The 16,542-nt window shown below is 46.6% G+C and overlaps 1 long non-coding RNA gene across 1 annotated transcript in view; it reads left to right on the plus strand.

Annotated features, from left to right (window-relative positions):
* The window catches only part of LOC143834556 (uncharacterized), a 31,842-nt gene extending 23,486 nt beyond the window's left edge, over positions 1-8,356 (plus strand). The window contains exon 4 of the long non-coding RNA XR_013229821.1: positions 8,096-8,356. This is a non-coding gene — a long non-coding RNA (uncharacterized LOC143834556). The remainder of the gene's footprint in view (positions 1-8,095) is intronic.
* Positions 8,357-16,542: the final 8,186 nt, after the last annotated feature.

The raw sequence follows: 16,542 nt of genomic DNA on the forward strand, positions 1-16,542 counted from the left end.
TCAGGAAAGCACCCTGTAATCCTGTCCCTTTGCAACAGCACCACCTCCCATCATCCCCTTCTGCAGGTGCTTATCTGAGGCAGGTACATCCACCTCCCATGAACACATCAGCTTCTTCTGCTTTTCTTCTGGGGTTCCCCTCAGCTCAGAATGAGAAGGCTTCACTGACTAGTTGAAGCATACCCTGAGGTGGGGCAGTTGTCAGGGCCCATGGCTGCTGCAGGGCCCACTATTGATGACAGCCTCTCCTCTGACACAAGCATTCAGACCTTTTGTTTGCCTGTCAGTGAATGCTTTATCTCCTCTGCTCCCAGCTCCATCTGCTGCTTAATGCTGCTAGAGGAAAAGGAAGAGAAGAGGAAGAGGAGGAGGAGGAGGAGGAGGAAAAGATCTGGGTTTTTTGTACTCCGCTTTTTACTACTCAAAAATCTCAAACTTACAGTTGCCTTTCCCTTCCTCTCCCTGCAACAAACATCCTGTGAGGTAGATGAGGCTCAGAGAGTTCTGAAAGAAATGTGACTGGCCCAAGGCTGCATGCGGAGGGGAGGGGAATCCAGCCCTGTTCTCCAGATTAGAGGCCACCACCCTTAACCACTACACCACACTGGAGAAGGACATGTGAGTGGTGCAGAAAGCATCAGCATCCCTGCTGGCGATGGCAAAGACCACCCTAGCTACCACCACCACCACCCTGCACCACCAGGGGACAGGTGAGCTGGCAGTAGGGGCAGCTACATCTGCAGAAGGTGGGAAAGATGGTGAGTGGATAGGGGGAAAATGAACAGGCAGGTGAGAGCATGCAAGTGAATGGACAAGGAGAGGGGCCCACCATAGTGGCCATACTAGTGGCCATAGGCCCAGGGTCCACCAAAACCTGGAACGAGCCATGAGCTGAAGGGGGACTGCCATTATGTATTCAAAGAGAGAGGGCCATTCCGCACCAGGATCTATGTAGCAAATTGGTTGTGGAACTATTTTAAATAGTGGAATTTGTCGTTATGCATACCTGCCTTTGTAGTGGAATCCAGTTGCGTTTCTATCGTTTCCCACAGGTTTCCGGTCTCGGCAAAAATCGCTAGCCAGGAAGCGATATTGCCGAGCTTTGTCCCACTCCTGGCCATCAATCAAACGAGCAGCCAATGGGTGGCCGTTATCATGCTCCCGAAAAGCCCCTTTCCCTTTAAGGAAGGTTAAAAAAAAACCACGTTGCAACAAATCTGCGTTGATTCATTGCAATGGAGAGACCCATCTAGCTAGGAAGTGGTGTTTGAGCTGCCGTTTCATTGTTGCCACGCTCCCCCCGAGTGAAAAAAAAATACCCCCCCCGCACGGGCGTGATTTTCAGCCGAAAATAGAGTGAAAAATAAAGGGAAAATAAACCAGCAAACGGGGCTGTGTGTTGCTTGGTGCTTGGTGACTTTAAACAGCTCTGGGGAGGGACTGCAGCCGGGGAAGCCTCGCTGGGTAAACGAAGGCTCGCCGGTGCGTTGATCTCCACTCGCTCCGAGAAAAAAAAATGGTGATTGCTTCACCGGAAGATCAGAGGAGAGAGCCAGGGGGAGGGACTTTGCAGAAACCGCAACAATGGTAACGCACAGAACTTTCCCGCTAGTGTTGCAGATTGGTTGCAAGAGTGTAGCGCTTTCCGGAGGGTGAATCCACTTTCTGGGATTTCCCTGAAAGCGCTACAACGAAGTGCTTTTTGCGGATCGGTTTCAGGAGTGTTGCAGATTGTCAACGACATTGTGCATAACAGCAAATCAGTAGCGATCTCAATTTCCAACCATTGTGCAATTTTGAACGAGTGCGGAATGGCCCTGAGTCTTAGAGACAGGAGATAAAGAGTTAACAAGTCACAACACCACATACTTTATGGACTGATGGCTGTTAGGCCTTTCCCTGCACAAAATTCAACTTTATGTTCTATGTAGTTTTTTTTTCTTTTTTAGCAAGTAGGATCTAAATGTATCCCATTACGAATGCAATCATGCGAGGGCTTTTTATTAGTCATTCCTTTCCCCCCTCGAGCTAAGAGTAGAATATGAATGAATTGTCAAAGATTACTTTAAGTGCCTCTGATTGAAGAGATGATCTCCAATGTGCAAAGAGACAGAAAGGAATAAAACTAACAGCTGCTATATTTAACATCAACTTGCCTCCAGTTCACATGCTTTTTAGAAGGGCGCCTTCTTTTTTGCATCCATCAATCCGTCTTAGAGGGACATTTCATATGTCACGTTTTAAAATGTTTTTACAATATGGGTTGAAGCATTTCCCAGTTGCCTTCAACAGCCTGCTTTGTACAATTGCCAAATAATCAAGAAAAAAAGCCTAAAGTGCCCCTGTCCCTTTAATAGAAGTTTTAATAGAAGCAATCAGGAGGTAAAGCTTCTCCTGGCAATATCACGTGCCGATTGCTACTTATCAAACGGCTATAAAAGGAACAGTGGAAGGGGCTATTTCACAAGTTACAAATCCAACTGAGGAATGTCACATACCCATACATTTTCCACCATGACAAGGGAAGCTGCCTTTAGCCACAGCACAAACTACACTCTGAATCAGCTCTTGATGTTCTGACCTTTCCTGGATTGAGCCCACAAAAAACCCACAAAACAAAGACATACCCAACTGAACTTGATATACATTCCTAAACAAAACCAGAACTTTCTTGGAAATAAGTCTCTGTGCAATGTCTCCTGACCTGAGGCTCAAACAGGAACACTGTTCACCATAAATTTAGTGAGACAGTTGGGAACACTGACCACTCACCTTCTGATCTCACATAGCAGATAATTTCCTGACCCACGAGTCTTCTCTCTCTTCTCCTCCATTCCTCAAGCCTACAACATCTTAGAGCAGAGATACCTCCGGCAACTCTCTCACATCCAGCTATTTAGACTAGAATAGGAATCTTCTCTTTACCTCCAAGTATGTAGAATTAAGATTAATAAATCAGTTAAGTACAACCTTGGAGAATGTGTTTTTCTTTGTTGTTTTCTGACCACATGCACTCAGAACATGGCACTATACAAGATACTCTGCTAACTTTCAGGATATTAAGACTTTATCACAAGTCTACCAGAATTTAATATCTTTCAAACTTGACCCTAGAAATATAAGAATATAAGAAGAGTGGTTCATCAGACCAGCATCCTGTCTCACACAGTGGCCAGCCAGTTCCACTGGAGGACCAACAGTGAGGCATAGAGGCCCTTCCTCTGATGTTTCCTTTTGGCACTGGGATTCAGGGGTTGACTGCCATTGAACATGGAGGTTCCCTTTAGTAATAACGGCTCGTAGCCACTGACAGACCTATCCTCCATGAATCTATCTAATTCCCTTTTAAAGTCCGAGCCTTTAAAACCAGTGATACTCATTCAGGGGCTTAGAAGCTACCTGTGGCTCTTCTGAGCACTGCCCCTCAAACATGTTTCAGGAAAGTCACCAAGTCCTTGCCTGGTGGGGCTTTTGATTGACAGGTGGTTCCTAACTTGAAGCAACCATTGCCAAAGAAATAGGTAAACTGCAAGACTCCTTGAGGTGCAGGCCTGATAAGATGGAAGTAAGTGTGGCTCTTTTGACTGGCTGTAATGGTTAATGTGGCTTTCCATGAGCGGCGGAGTGAGTACCAGTGCTCAAAGCCTGAATTTTCACCTGTTTGAGTTGAGAAAGAATAAAGTATCATCCTGTGCAATCCCAACACAGTCAATTATCTTAGTCAGGTAACATGGAGGGCAAACAAATTAATTAAACATTTGGGACACTAATTTAATTGAACATTGCTCAGAATGTGCCAGAGTCTGCAGAAGCACCTCTCAGCGGAGTTTTCGTTTCCTCCACCTCTCTTTGCCTTGCTTATTTCCACAATTTATTAAGGCTTTTGAAACTTTGTTCTAAAAAGCTCACTGTGAAAAACTAGAGCTGAGCAATAACATGAATGCATTTTTACACCTACCTGGATGGAAAGTAGGCTATGAGGTTTCTAGAATCCCAAACCCTGAGATTCATGGAGCAGGGGCTGATGACATCATGGGGCAGGACTTGGTGATGTCACAATGATGGGCCACTAGGAAAGGTGCCGAACTGCATCTGAGGAATTGTGCCATCTCACAAACATGTGCCTTTCAAGAGATGAACAATTAACAACAGCAATGAAATGAACTCCATATTACACGTAAAATGTAGGGAAGTGTCTAGCTGACCTATGTTGTGGTTACCACAAGCAGACATGCCATCGATTTCAACTGGGTGCCCTTAAAATAAGCCCCAGCATTTGAGCCTCAGTGGCAAAGCCCTAGGCCAGGCAAGCCTAATGGAAATTGGGGGAAGGAGATGGACTAACAGAGCTGGAAGAATCCAAAGGCCACCTAATACATCTATCGTCTAGCTGAAAGTGAAACAGAACTCAATGGGTGGTTTCCCACAGAACAGCATGTGCAATCCAGATATGAGTTTGTCACAAGCCAGCATCCACTAAAACTTCCTAAGGAAAATGTAGAACATCACACCCTCACACACGCACACCTTGCCTCAAGTTGCATCAGGAATTTGAGGGAGTGGAAATAACAAGCTCAAGTTGGTATGCAAATAATAATGATGATGATGATGATCCTAGTCCTCTTCAGCTTGAAACCTGCTAACACCCAGTATTCCAACTTCTCCCATACAACTCTTGAGCGAAGAAACAGAAACTAGCTCTTGAGGGCTTACAGACACACTTATATACATCATAGGGATTGACATTCCTGTTCATGTAAAGAGAGTGGATAGGTATTTAAATTTAAACATATCCCAAGTGAGTGGATCAGCTAGTTAAACTCTCCCTCATCCCACGTTACTTCAGATGTCTGAAGCATATTCTCTTCCAACCAGGCTCTGGTCTGTGCTCAGTTGTGCTGTGACTAACAGAATTCACTAAGGTAATTTGAAGTCGACCAGGGAAACTTTTGCCTGCCTGTTCCGTTTTTAATGAAAAATCAGACATCTTCCCCTTGTGTCACTCAATGATCTGAGGAAAGGAGAAAAAGCACCTTCAAGATCCAAGTCACAACCCCCTGTGCATGCTGTACCAGCAAGAACTTGGGTCATTTATTAGCTAAAACAGAAGCCCAGTGGCACTTAGATCACACCTGTCTGAAATGTGGGAGGAAAAGGTTTCTGAGATGATTACCCCCAACTGAATGCAGGAGGTTAAGAATGAAAATATATTAGGCAGTGTAGTTCTTGATATGGCTAATCTTATTTCAAATGCTACAGACATATGAAGTTGCATTGTACTAAATGAGCACGAACCTGGAAAATGGAAAGTCGCCAGATTGTGGGTGGTCGGAGGTCGGGGGGAAGTCGTGAACCCTGAACTTGCACGGACCCCCATATATTCACAAACCTTTGGGTTAGCTTGAGTTGGTTAACTGTTTAGCTATTTCCTGGGGTTCTAAGCATGTGAAATTCACTGTGGAGCCCCCTGACTGTATCTCCTCATTGTGGACATGGTTTCTGGGTCTTGTCCAGGGTCCACCCTTCTCCCCTTTGGCCCTGGGAAGTGATCATTAGGGTTGGGTGCTTTGGCACCCAAAGTGGCCCTTCACTCCCAACATAGCCAGCGCTGCGTCATGGGAGGAGGGGAAGCACGGGCATCAGAGTGATGGTGGGTGCACACATGGAACTCTGCACCTGTGTGTGTGCACCACCAGTGCACCACCGCCTGTGCCTCCCCTCCTCCCCACAGTGCGGCGCTGGCTGCGTTGGGAACAAACGTCCACTTTGGGCGCCAAAGCACCCAACCCTAGTGGTCATCCACCCACCTACCTTCCCATGTCATAGTTTTATTTTGTTACTTTAGTGTGTGTGTGTGTGTGTTTTTTTCCAAAGTTGTTCCCATTCTGTTAACATTATTTTTGGCTGAAATTCTGCATCCAGAATGTCGTAGTTTCAGAGAGGAGCAAAGCAGCAGACATGCTGTCTGAACCTCTGCCCATGAGGCTGGGAGTTCAATCCCAGCAGCCGGCTCAAGATTGACTCAGCCTTCCATCCTTCCGAGGTTGGTAAAATGAGTACCCAGCTTGCTGCTGGGCTGTAAACGGTAATGACTGGGGAAGGCACTGGCAAACCACCCCGTATTGAGTCTGCCAAGAAAACGCTAGAGGGTGTCACCCCATGGGTCAGACATGACTTGGTGCTTGCACAGGGGATACTTTTACGTTTTAAGGTTTCCTATGCACTTAATGGATGATGCCTGAAATGGGCCTCAGGAGCCCCCATGGGAGCCAAGTGGTGCCTGCAAATATGACCATGAAGGTCCACTAGCTTGGAGGGGACTAGGTGAAGTGTAGCTCCCAACAGGCTCCCTGTGTCCCCACTTTTTACTACCCAATGGTGCCCCAAAGCAGCTTACAAACCCCTTTCCCTTCTTCTCCCCACAATAAACATCCTGTGAGGTTGGTGGGGTTGAGAAAGCTCTGAACTGCTCTGCAAGAAAACCAAGGGGACTGTGACTGGTCCAGGATCACCCAGCCGGCTGCAAGTGGCAGAGTGGGGAATCAAACCCGGCTCTCCAGATTAGAGGCTGCCATTCTTAACCACTACATCACACTGTCTCTCTGAGAACTAACAGTCTATGTTGGTACACATTGTCTCTCCCTACTATGCTCATATCCCTGGCAATTCAGAAATAACTGGTAATCAAGTCATAATTTTAATTAACAGCTGCACCATAATAGCTACCTTCCTAATGTAAAACTGTCCGGCCCTTCCCTTTCTGTTTTATTACTTGGTCAAATGTGTGGGTCTAAATCTCAACCATGAGGTTGTTCACCTCCCTCCTCCCCCATCTCGGGAACAAATGCCAACCCAAACAAACCAAATTGTCTCCAGAGTGAATGATTCAGTACCCAGAACATTTGCTGTCTAGAAACAGACAAGGGGAGCTGTAAAGACCTTCGGATTTGTTGCAGCGTTATTTATTGGCAGCTCACACTGGACACAATCTTTGAAAGTCTCTTAGAAGTGAACCGATTTAGCATTTAAAATGAGCAAGGCCTTCTCCAAAGGAATCACTTAAAAGATTAAGCAGGCATAAAGACCTGGAAGGCGTGCTTATTTATAGTCAAATTAAGGGAGTGCAGGCTTTCAGCTCCATTCTCAAAATATTCCCTCATCAATTCCACAAAATTCCCCAGCACAAGACCCTATTGAAGTAAATGGATTTTGTCTCAACGGGACACTTTGAGAATCAAGCTTTCTACCCCATTGTAAAAAAAAGATGGGATCCTTTTTCTTGTATAAATTGATACCAGTGCAATGTTATGCTGGTTTATCACTGCTGAGGAAATGGCCGGCAATAAGACTGAGGCGATTTTCACATATGTCTTTTGTTGTACTGTACTTGCTGTTTTAAAGCAGAGTTGTTCTTGATCAGGGGACACATATTACAATGATTGACTTGGGGCTAGAAGCCAAGGTGGAAACCCCAAAGCCACATCTGGAAACCTCTTATATTCCACTTTAAATGGCATGCACCACAAAGTGGGCCTAGTTCGTCTGGCATTTGGGGACATGTGGGAAGATAAATGCCAGCTGTTCAAGGTCTAGACTAGAGTGAGCTATTATTTCCATCTTGGATTGGATGTGCTCAGAGGTATGAGCCTCTTGGCTAGAGCTACAGGGCTCTTTGCCTTGATGGACCACCCGGTGAACCCCTTATGAGACAGGGTTACTAACTCTTGAAGGTTTTGGGGTGGTGCTTGGGAAAAGAGGGTTTAGGGAAGGGGAGGGGACCTCAGTGGGGTATAATGTCAAACAGTCCACTCTCCAAAGCAGCCATTTTCCCAGGGAAAACTGATCTCTGTAAACTGAAGTTCAGTTGTAATCCCAGGCAAACCTTTGAGAAAACCAGGATGTTTATTGTACCATTTCTTTTTTGTTCCTCTTTGGTCATAGACATCATATTTTGTTTATGTACAATGTTTATTTCAATTGTATTGGCCTTATTGAAAATCACTTTGGGTCCTTTTTTTTGGGGGGGGGGGAATGCTTGAAGAAACACTCAGAAACACTCTCACCTCCTGTAATTTGAAATCCTGAAATTTGTCAGTCGTAGGACGCTGATGAAGACTGAATACACAACTTCTAGTGGCTTCAAAGTTGTGCCTGGGATATGACTGAGGCCAACATAACCAGAAGTGTGAGAAACATCCAGGAAAGGGAAGAACCTTTCCCCTTGAAGTCCTCTGCCCCAATGGTCACCAAAGAAAGTCAGCAATCAGGATGGTCCACTTGACTGTTGCCCCCCAGCCCAAAGAAGTGTCCGAGACTACCAGGGACCACAGCACACTCCCTACCCAAGCAGTGGGACGGGAATCACTGACACAGTGGTCTTAACAGTCAAGTTAGAGATGTTTGGCTGGTTCAGAGACCAGGATCTGTTTGCTGCCCATTGCCCCCACTTAAAAAAAAAATCAATGTGATAACTGCCATTAAGACCTGGAGTTCCCACTTCTGAGGTTTCTTGAAGCTTGAAGACTATTTCGGGGGTTTCTCAATGGTCAAAAAGTTGAGAAAAGCTGACATAGAGGCAGTAATTGAGAAACCCGCTGGAGGTTCTTTGTCAGCCAATGTTTTCATGTTTGAATGTAACATACAACTGATTTTGATTCAGTCTGATATTGAACTGAACTGAATGAAAGGTTTTCGGTTCTTTAAGCAAATGTTGCTATCAATGAAATATTTTCATTAAAGGAAGAAGCTGGGACATGTTTATGAATTATTTGATGTTTATTGTTATTGGAAATTACTGCCACCCAGCATTTTTCTTTGTTTCCCACCGGGAGCCTGGCATCCCTGCACCTCCACGAGATCCAAAGTGAGGGCTTTTCTCCAAAGGAACGGATCTTTGTTGCCTGGAAATGATCTGCAATTCCAGCAAATCCCCAAGTCCCAACTTCTCCCATTATGCAGCTGAGTTCCCCCCTCCCAAGCAAGCCCTTTCATCTACAGAAGCCAGGAGATGAGTTGTCATCGTAGAGTCCCCTCCTCCAAAACAGCCATTTCCCCCTGGGGGGCTGATCTCTATAGTCCAGTTCCAGGAGATTTCCAGGCCGCAGCTGAAGATTTGTGACCCCCTGGGTCAGTAATGTTCCTTGAGGTTTGAAGGTGGGACCTCAAGTGTGGGAAGGAGCTTTTGCCATGTAGCCACCCCCCAGGAATGCCATAGTGCAGGTGTGCATCCTAGTGCCTGTTGTATTCCTGGGTACAACTGGCTTTGGTTCTTATATGCCACTTTTCTCAATCACCTTTCCTCTCCCCACAACAGACACCCTGTGAGGGAGGTGAAACTAAGAGAGCCCTGATATTACTGCTCGGTCAGAACAGCTTTTTCAGTGCTGTCACTGTGGTCACTGTGGCAAGTCCAAGGCTGCACATGGAGGAGTGGGGAATCAAGCCTGGCTCACCAGATTAGAAGCCACTGCTCTTAACCACCACACCAAGCTGGTTCTCAGATCAACACCACATATAACACATGCTTCTCCAGAACTCTTAGGTTGAATATTTACACAAGAAAGGGCACATTTTTTTGGGCCACCATGTTACCTCTTCTTGACATTTAAAACGTGTAAAATGGTTAGATGTCATCAACTGGCACAAGTTGTGGCTAGGTAGTCCTAGACTGCACCACTGGAATGCTGGGAAGAAGAAGAAAATGGAAACCACGCAGCTAAAAATATAATAGTCAATCAGATGTTTCTTAGATGCCAAATGGGACATAAAAGTGTCTTAAAAGGTTAAACCCAAAGGGAAAACATAGCAGTCTACATATCAACAAGAGCCTGTGTGGTGTTGTTTAAGAGTGTAGGACTAGGATATAGGAGACCTAGGTTTAAAACCCCACTATTCCATGGAAGTTTGCTGGATGTCTTTGGGCTAGTGACACCAACTAATCTCACAGGGCAGTTATGAGGATAAAACAGAGGCAAATGACATAAACTTCAGGTTCCCATTGGGAAGATGGACCATAAATTAAGTACATGTACTAACAATACTAAAGAATAATTTAGTTAGCAAAGGAGTCAGTGTCAAATTGTGGTCATAGTCCTAGTGAAGTTTCTCAGATTCGCTTTTTTCCCCCTTTTGGCCTGGTGAAATGTTCCTTTCTTCAGCAGCTATATTCCAGTATTCCCAAAGCAGCAAGTAACCGTGTCAGCACTTGCTCCCTTCCTTTGATTCTTGTTGCTGCTGCCATTTTTAATGTATGCGCTGTCATGAACGTGCTCACCTGTGGGGATCGGTCCCCTTTTATTTTGGATGTTGCAGATTCTCACTAAGAACTCCCCATGTTCTCTCCCCCCCCAAAAAAAAAATCTCCAGGAGTGTTCTAACTTGTATCTGGCAACCGTATCCCCCGCTCCCAACGCCATCCCAACACCAGTTGTACCTGAGGCCACCAAGGTGTGCTACCACCTGGAGTACCCGGTGGGAGACTGTGCCTCAGCTTGAGAACCACTGCTTTATATCTTTCTTCAGTTATGGTGCCCAAAACTGAACACAGTACTCCAAGTGAGCTCTTACCAGAGTGGAGTAAAGCGGTAACATTACCTCCCGTGATCTGGACACTATACTTCTTTTGATACAGGCCAAAATCCCGTTTGCCTTTTTAGCTACCAAGTCACACTGCTGACTCATGCTCAGTGTAATGCACAAGTCCTGATTCGGGCAGACTGTTAAGTTTCAAAAGGAAAGATCAAGGCGGCTCATCCCAATCCTCATTACACCACGTTACAGAAGAACAGGTAACAAACGGGATTGGACTGTAGAGACTCTGCACAGGATCGCACTGCCGTTCTTTCACACAAAGGTCAACTCCTGGCAAAGACTTTCTTCTTTCTTTCTTTTGCTGGCCTTTGGTTCTCCCAAGTTTTTTGAACTTGCTTCTGAACCAGCATGCAGATACTCAGCTTGTACATGTCATGACCATCTTGCAACAACTGCATTAGTTGCCAGTTTGTTTCCAAGCACAAGTCAAGTTTTAACCTATATAGCCCTTCATGGCTTGGGCTATGCATACCTGAAGGACTGCCATTCAGGTAGTAGACCTGGTGACCTAGAAGCGAACACCTTTCCAGAGGTTTCTTTGTCATTAACGGTGGCGGCACCTACACCAACACTGAGAGCGCTGCTGAGAGCTTTCATCTAATAAGATTCTATAAATCCTGCAAAGTTACTTCACTTTAGCAAGCTTTCCCTGGCTGCTCTGGCAGCTTTGTTTTTTGCTTCTGAAGACTGGGCGAAACAGTTTGCTATCAGATGTCCTCCTGAGTCATTTGATGTGATTGCAATGTTTTCCTTTGCTTGTGTGTGTTTCAGCATACTCATGAATACATGAAGCTGCCTTAGACTGAAGCAGACCATTGTCAACTGGAGACGCAGGGGGTTGAACCTGGGACCTTCTGCACACTAAGCAGAGGCTCTCCCACTGAGCCGGGACTGCTCCTCTGAATAGTCAGGATAGGCAGCGATAGATGTATGCCGCATCTCACGCCAACCCTCTCAGGTTCATTACCTCCTCCCTTCCTCCTTGAAGAGTGTTCTTCCGCTTCATATTTGCCGTAGTGTGTTTTCGGATCTACACAGGCATCTGCTGGTCCACTGTTTTCCAACATGGGAGCACTTGCAAAACAGAACACGGCAAGCTCTGGACTGCTGCCCACTTCAGCATGCTGAATGAATCAACGAGCCATTAGAATCCAGATCTGCTTCCATTTTACAATAATTAGAAAGCAAATGAGCAGGATTTAAACCAGAAATACTGTCACTCACCTCCGTGTCAGCTTTAGAGATGTCCATTGCAAGATAGCATCGCCCTGCTGGAGTACGCTCTCTCTCTCTCTCTCTCTCTCTCTCTCTCTCTCTCTCTCTCTCTCTCTCTCTCTCTCTCTCTCTCTCTCTCTGGATGCTCTGCTGCTGCCGACTGTTCCGCTTTGAGTCAGTGCAGCTCCAACTCTTTCTCGTTGTTCTCTCTCACACTCTCTCCTCGTGTCTCCCTCCCCTGGAGCTCCGAGCAACAGGAGGCACGAGAATCTTGTTAGCAACCTGAAATGCGTGAGGGCTGCTGAATGTTGCCTTCTTGTGCATTCTCACATGCCCGCAGCTCTGGCTCTCTGCCACCTGGCAAAGGAGCATTTCTGTCGTGTTGTTGCCTTGAGCACACAGCTCTTCCTGTTCCTCATCCTGTCCTTATGCTCTTGAACCAGTATAGGACTTCAAGCAATTCAGCTGTGCTCCAAACAGAAAAGCTAACACCTAGATCCTACTATTTTTGCTTGTTCTCAAGTTCCCTCATGGGTGACCTTTTTCCCCCTGTCAAGTTCCAAAGCATACATCTTTAAAGTGCCGGGGATCATTTTTCCCACACTGACTTGGGAAATGCAAGCAGCTGGGTCTACAAAAACAGCCTCACATATAATATTTGGTTATCTTTACCCAGCAAAATGCAACCAGCAAATTTTTGTGTGGGTTCATTTGCCGTTCTGTCTTGTATTCTTCCATCAGTTCTGCTCAGAGCAACTGGCTTCTGCAAGCTGCAGCCTTCATATCCCACTGTTGACTTGGGGATTACAACTGAACTGCAAGAGGCAGAGATCAGTTTGCCTGGAGAAAACGGTCACTTTGGAAGACAGTCTGTGCGACATTATGCCCCACTGACTTTCCTCCCCTCCCCAAATCTCCAGGTATGCCCCATCCTGGACATGGCAACCTGAAGTGTCACGTGCTTTGATGGGATCTTTAAAATGGGCCTAGCAGATTCTGACTTGAAATTCTTTATCTGGGATTCACCACAGAATTCATCTGCTGCCATCTTCTAGGTCACCTTTGTGTTTCAAATTTTCTGATTTCGACAGAGGTCAAGTTTCAAAGAGTGACATAAAACAGCATCTACAGCTCAGGGTTGCCAAATCTAGGTTAGGAAATTCCTGGTGATTTGGGGATGGAGCCAAGGGAAATTGGGATTGGGGGAGGGGGACCTCAGTGGAGTATAATGCCATAGATTCCGCTCTCCAAAGCTGTTATTTTCTCCAGGGGGGAAATATTTCTGTAGTCTAGAGATCAATTGTAATTCCATGAGCTCAACCTTGCACTACATGAGGGTCCCGGGCCCCAGGAAGCATGCCTGGCTTCGACCAGGGCCAGGGCCTTTTCGGTACTGGCCCCTACCTGGTGGAATGAGCTCCCGGACAAGCTGCAGACCCTGCTGTTTCTGTCTGAGTTCCACAGGCCTGCAAAACAGAGCTCTTCCACTAGGCATTTGGTTGAGGCTGGGTAGGAGCCCCGGGGTATATGATTGGTCCCCCCCCCCCCGGCTCTTGTGCGTGGCACTAGATGGTTCTCGGAGCCTTATGTCACTCTTATCTGCCAACCCAATTACATCTGCACCAAGACAAAGTCCAGAGTATGGGGAAGGACTTAATTTTAGGTCATATAGGAACCTGCCATCTTGTGCGTTGCTGGGGATTGTTGTTAAGGTGTTTCTAATGTGTGTGCTTTTATTAGATTATAGGATTTTTTCCCTGTAAACCACTGCGAGCCAGCTTGCTGGGAGCGGAGGTATAAGTATACATATAAATTGGCTAGAAAACTCAAAATAACATCAAGAAGCAGCAAGTTAAAGGCCAATGGTAGGAGCAGCCAGCTTTCTTAGCCGAAGCTCCGCACTATCTACAGACCTAGCACAGTTGTACAGCCCTTTCTCCTGCCAAACAGTTGACTCTCGTAGAGGTTTTCACACATAAGACTATCATGAAGCAACCTGGAGCAAGGTAATACGAAATGCATAGAGGGAAGTGGAGAGTTTGATGTATCTTTCGAAAGAGGAGTAAACAACCCCCACAGGCATGCTGAAAAGCCATAATTGCCAGCCAGGAAAGGTGTTATAAAACACTCTAGAAAATTTCCCAAACTTTATGGTAAAAACCATAGCAGGGTTCTTTTTTTTTGGGGGGGGGGATCCTAGAGTACCATAGGATGTTGTTCACTCCTTCCCATATTGTTACTGTCCCTCCATTAAGAAAGGACGGTAACTGGGGCAGAAGTGGCAGGAGATATCTGTGGTGGACAAACTGATAGGCCATTTTCTTGACACACGGGGTTATTTCTCTGCTCAAGCAACTGAGGCAAAGCCCAGAAGCACTGGAAACACCACTGGGGTCAGCAGCATTGCAGAAGGAAATGGGTATCATCATCCCCATTCAGATGGGCACACTTACAAAGCACATTCCCTGAAGCACCAGAAATGCCCACTGTCACGCAGTGGCAGCCCTAGATCCAACTCAGAGCTGTACATGTGCAGTCCAGCCTGGAGGTGACCGTCACATGAATTACTGTAGCTAGGTGTTCTGGGGCCAGGTAGGGCACTAGTAGCTTTGCCTGGCAAAGATGGTAGAATGTCAGCTGAGTTATCTTGGTGACTTTCACCTCCATTGACAAGGAGGAATTGAAGATCATGCCCAAGTTCCTAGCAGACTGCACAGCAGTAAGCTGTACACTGTCTAAGCAGGGCAGATGTGCTTCTTTTCCCAGTCCCTGCCTTCTGACTTCTGACTTGGAGGGGCTGCGTTTCAGACGGCTCTGCTGAAGCCAGAACGTTACAGCTTCCAAACATCTGGCAAATATTTCTGGGGGAGTCCAGTGGGCCATCCATTAGGAAATAGAGCTGAGTGTCACCTGCATATTAATGACAACACAGCCCAAACCCCCCATGGGCAGGTTGGAAGCCAGATTGAAATGGGTCAAGAACTGACGTTTCCTCTAGGTATGCCAAGAGTTGGTCCGCAGCTGTCCTCTCAACCACCTTTCCCAGAAACGCTAAACGCATGATGGGACGGTAGTTGGCCAGCTCCATCTTTCCTGTAGGATTACCCCACAAAGCCCACAACATCCTAGGAAAGCAGTAGCCGTCCCACCTCTGTTGCCTACCAGCAGCTGATATTTCTTCTGAATGTGAAGGTTTCATTTCAGTATCATGGCTAATAGCCATCGGCACGCTTAAAGATAACATGTGTTGTGTCAGAACTGACTCAGTGGCCCTATGAAGTTCCACCTTATGGTGTTTACAAGGCAAGAGATGAAAAGAGGGTTTTTTTACCATCACCTTCCTTTGCACAGCAGCCCCAGTCTTCCTCGGTAATCTCCTACCCAAGTACCAACCTTGCTTGGCTTCTGAGCTCTGCTAAGATCTGGCTAATCTAATCCATTCCCAGTGAATTGGGCTAATTTTCAAGTAGCATAAGCCAGCATCCACCACGACATTGTGTAACCGTGAGTTCCATACCTCTATCAATCGCCCACTGGATGAGGAGATAGCTTTCTTGCCTCCCTCCAAAGTCTACTGCCAGTCAGCCTCCTTGGATGATCCTGAGTCTTCTTATGGGAAAGGAAAGAAACACTCCCTCTCTTCGCTGTCTCCACAGCATATGCATAATTTAACATGCTAGCTTGCTGGATATCTGTTGACTCTGCAAGGCATCATTCACTGGGTCATCCCTCTCTGATCCCTCGCCTCTTCTCTCTTGGGCGCCTTGCTTAATAATTGCTGGGTTCCCTCCAGTAAGAGCTGTCTACATTGGCAAAATGGCAGCAACAAGTGTAATTATTTTGCAATTAAAAAGCAAGTGAAGGAGAGAGAGGGGGAGGGAGGGAGGGAAGAAAACTCAGCCTTAAGCACCTTGCTGCACTCTTCTGAAGCATGCAGGTACGTTCAGGATGCTCCGTCCGGATTCCACCTCCTCCTTATTAACTTCGTGCCACGAAATCTGGCCAACTAAAGTCGGCTGTATCTTCCCGGCAAGAGGCACTTTGCAAGCATCGTAGTTATAGCAACAGGGGCTGCCGTCTCTGCAAGGCAGCTGCTTGAGACAGCTAGACTACAGCCGGATTCACACAAAGAGCTGGGAATGAACTGGGGAAAGGCTGAGAGCAGAGAAGGCAAGGAAAACACTGGCAACAAGTGAGGTAACACTGGCAGGCGGCCACGGGGAGATCCTATTTTGGACTGCTTCCCCCTGCTTTTCTTGGGCTCTACAATGACTCCCCTGCTTTCTTTTCTTCCTTTGGCATTACAGCCCTCTCTCCCGTTTCTCCCCAGAGGCAAACTTTCATGCCCCTCCCCTCAAATCCATTCATGCTCTCTCCACAGTTTACTCCGGGGAAACAATGTCTCCCTCCTACCTGTCTGCTTCCGTTCTGGCTGAAAGCATCCCGCCCGCCTCTAACACAGCCTCTTTCTGCAAGGCAACGTCGGTGTCCTTACATCACACAGCCCCGGCTTTCTCCGAGTCACCGCAGGCAGCTGGGCTAAAGAGCCATCCTCCCGGCCTACGACTCAGAGCCCCTGCTAGAAAATCAATAGTCATTTGGCAGCAACCTGGCAGCAAACCAGACGCGTTGTGCGGCGTCTCCTGAGAGGCAGCTTTTAGTTTCACCTCTGAAGATCAAACGAGACCGTTTCAAAAAGCGGAACAAAACCTTCCGTTCAGGCCCCAGACGCGGGGA

This window comes from Paroedura picta, chromosome 3, assembly GCF_049243985.1.
Source record: "Paroedura picta isolate Pp20150507F chromosome 3, Ppicta_v3.0, whole genome shotgun sequence".
In the NCBI taxonomy this organism is placed as follows: domain Eukaryota; kingdom Metazoa; phylum Chordata; class Lepidosauria; order Squamata; family Gekkonidae; genus Paroedura; species Paroedura picta.